This window comes from Petaurus breviceps, unplaced genomic scaffold, assembly GCF_028583685.1.
Source record: "Petaurus breviceps papuanus isolate PSGF00001 unplaced genomic scaffold, PetGlider_PUasm1.0 207, whole genome shotgun sequence".
In the NCBI taxonomy this organism is placed as follows: Eukaryota; Metazoa; Chordata; class Mammalia; order Diprotodontia; family Petauridae; genus Petaurus; species Petaurus breviceps.
The window spans coordinates 18532185-18536160 of NW_027185850.1; positions in this window are offsets into that span (position 1 = coordinate 18532185).

Genomic DNA, 3976 nt, shown 5'->3' on the forward strand with positions numbered 1-3976 from the left:
CGCTGAGCAAGTCATTGTACCCTGTTTGCCTCAGTTTCCTCATCTGTCACATGAAATGGCAAACTGCTCGTACCTTTGCCAAGAAAAGCCCAAAAGGGGTCAGGAAGAGTCAAACAAACTGACACAACAACTAAACAACAAAAACAACAATGTGCAAGGCACTGTGTTGCCCATTGGGTGACTGGCCTTTAGAGGGGAAGGCACAGGAAGATTAAGGGAGCGGGCCTCAGGCAGAAGGTGATGTTTGAAGGAAGTCAAGAATTATAAGGGAAAGACTCAAGAAATAGCCAAAGGGTTCCTTTAAAAAATGAGAACTCTGCCTTTGGATCTGGCCAAGCCAATTTCCAGATATGTCCCTGGTTCGAAGCATCCCTTGTCTGCCTCTCTAAGTGCAAACACTCAGGAAGGTGCCACTTCTCTTAACAGCCCCTGAGGCTTCCCTGTAAAGGGATTTCACAGTATCAGGAAGAACACCTAGGCCTGTGAGATTGCAGGAGCCCTTTGGAGGCAAGCGCTAGTGCGTTTGCGACTTATCAGAGAGAAACATCAGAAGCTGCATTTGTAGCCTGGAATCCTTGAGCGAGAAGGGAGCAGATTAAAAACGTTGTTCCTAGTTCTCTTCCATTGCAGGCGTCTACAAAGATCGCGAGGCTCCAATGTGCTTTAGCTCTAGAAGGTTCCCCCAGAGGCACTGATGCCACCACCTGCCCAATGCTTGGTCCCTCCAGGCTTGCATCCGTGGGAGCCAATCCAAGCACCCTTCAGAACACGCCAGCATCCCTGGCTCCTCCATGAAGGCCACCCTAGCTTATAAAGTTTGTTTGTTCATTCATTCAGCAAATAACAGGGGTCAGAGTCTAGGCGGCTCTCAATAGTACCAGAGGGGCGTAGCTAAGGATTGCCGGACTGCTGCAGGATAACCAGTCTTCAGAGGGGCAGAAGCAGGAGTGTGCTGATAAATGCTGAACAAGCAGGTCTCTAAGGGTTTTTTAAATGTGCCTATGATGCACCTTTTAGTTTGATCTGCATTATACCAATGATGATAATAACTGCAGTCGTTTATTATGCAACAATAACATGATTATTCTTGTAACATCCAATAATAGTTCTCCTAATCCTCTTTGTTCAATGATACTTAGCCCAGTAGAAGATCCATGGAAGGCACTCAAAACTTCTTGAATAAAATGAATTGAATGATAGCTGGGTTTACGTTCAGATGTCAGCCTAGCTTTTATGAAGTGATGACCTTGGCTAATTTAGGTTGAACAGAGGTCTGAGCAGAACCTTGAGTAGGTGAAGGATACAAGCTCTCTGCTCATGTAGGTTACTTCACTTTGTTATGTTCCAAATTCTACTCTTCCCTCTTCCCTTTTCCTTCAAACAGCTTCCTCCCAGAGGCTTACTGCAATTTCACCATAAGGAAGGAGGTGAAGGGTGAATATGGGAAAAGAAGGAAGGAAGGGAGAGAGGGAGGGAAGAAGGAAGGAAGGGAGTGAGGGAGGGAGGGAGGGAGGAAGGAAGAGAGGAAAGGAGGAAGGAAGGAAGAGAGGGAGGGAGGAAGAAAGGAAAGAAGGGAGGAAGGGAAGGAAGGAAGGAAGGAAGAGAGGGAGGGAGGAAGGGAAGAAGGAAGGAAGGGAGAGAGGGTGGAAGGGAGGAAGGAAGGAAAGAAGGGAGGGAGGAAACCAGCACCTATTGAGAACTTGACACTTTATATTTATTATCTCATTTGATCCTCACAGGTAAGTAGCATTATAACCTTTATTTTACATCTGAAGCAACTGAGGTATACAGAGGCTAAATTCCTTCCTGGAGTCACTCAACTAGTGTCTGAGTCTATATTTGAACTCAGAACTTCCTGATTCAAGCCCAGTTCTCTATTCATTGTGCCACCTAACTGTGGTAAGCTATCTTCTGAGTCATCCTATACCAAAACTCTATCCCCCCCCCAATTTTGGAATTCCAAATATGGTTCCATATGTAGGATTTGTTCCTTGAGAATCTCAAAGAAGAAACACTCATCTGTGTCTGAGTAAGTTAGGGAAGGCTTTATTTCATGGAGGAGCAGGAGGAGGCGAAAAAGGAGGAGGAGGAGGGGAAGGGGGAGGAGAGATTGGTGGTGGATCTTGAAGGATGGGCTGGTGACTAGCGAAGCACTACCATGGCTGTTGGGTCAATAACTTGGCATTAAACAAAGTCATAATGCCATTTTTATGTGAAGCATTTCATTTGCAAAAAATATTTTTCAAGCTGAGTTGAATATAATGGATGTTTTTTTTTCTTTAGTATGAAATAATAAGATTGTAATGCCCACTTCAATAACCCCACATAATGAAGGTACTTGAATAATGTGTATTATTTGGACTATGCACACCTGAACTTCTATTCCTCAGATGTTTATGATTTATTGGGGCAGGGGCAGGATTTCTGGAAGTCATTTTGGAAGACCTTTTTAATTATTGAAATAATCTAATGTATCTGTGACGTCACCAATTCAGAATTTCCTTCCAATCATGCAAAATGCCAGTCTTTATGCTCTTATATGTGTCTCATGTCCTTGTCCTCTAAATCTGACAGATCAACTGTTCAAGGTTCTAGAGAGCTGCCTCACTTTCTCTTAACATCAAAATGGAAACAGTGAAATACTTTGACTGCCCAACTGTCATCTCTCACTCTCACCATGTAACTAGTCCATCTTCTCTCACCAGCATAGTTCCTTGATATATTTTCTCCTTCTTTAGAGTTTCCCATTGGTCGTACAGTGCGATCGACTTAGATCCACCATGTGCTACACCATTGTCCTCTATGTTCATTTTAAATTCTTCATAGCCCACTATTTTCTGTTTCTTCTTGCCCTATAGCAATGTTGTAATACTACTAGTAAAAATATGTGACTTTACTTGCACAAGAAGCTTGGGGACATAAATTATTATTACTGAAAAAAAATGGATACATCCTGTGCTGAGCAGCCTTTCTGGTAATAAGCTTCTACACATGGTCCATGGATTCTTGTTACATTGTCCATCAGCTGTTTCATACTCATGATCTTTTCAACTTAGTAGGAGCGGCCAGAGCCAAAACCACCTCCATGTCACTCTGTATTTTGGGAGGGTTTTAGATAAAGCACTGAACTGTGTAGATGGAGAGCATAGGCCAAAAGGTCCCAATAATTTTCCATTTGGAAAGCTGTCACAGTGCTGACAGGCAGTCTCAGTTATACGTCAATCATAGTGCTAGAAAGAATGGTGGCTTCGAGTGTCCAGCTTCCTTCAAAGCTCAGTTTAGACATCCCCTCCTGTAGGAGATCTTGCCTGATGTTCTACATATTAATTCTTTCCTCCCCACAAGACTTTGTATTTTGGAGCATAGGATTACAATTATTAAGCAGAAGGGGGGCTACTTGTCATCTGCTCCCTTACTGGATGAGGTCACCCATTGTGAGGGAATGTGACCTTCACTCCTGAATGTGGTTAGAATAGAGAGAGGGAGAGCATCCCAACCAGACATTTTAAAATATGAAGCCCATTCCTATGACACAGCCAATAAAAAGAAGCTGTCCCTACTGCACAGGAGGCCAATGCATACTATCTACACAAAAGCCAGTTTTCCCATCTTCCAGAAGCAGATTCCCAGTGCTTTCCACATAAGTGATACCATTTTGGGTAGTCAGGGTATGCAACAAACCTGGGTAACATTGAAAAATAGACAGATTAAGTAGAGAGTGTGGGGGGGTAGTTAGATAGTTAGATACATAGATGGAGATAGAAGTATTCAAAATGACATTGTTTGGGTTGACAATAACAGTTAACATTTATACAACACGTTAAGATTTACACAGTGCTTTTTTATCTCTTTTCTGATCCTTGCAACAACCCTGCAAGGTAAGATCTATTATTCTCCTCATTTTATAGCTGGGGAAACTGAGTCTAAGAAAGATTAGATGTACAGTGAATAGAGCACTGATCCTGGAATCAGGAGG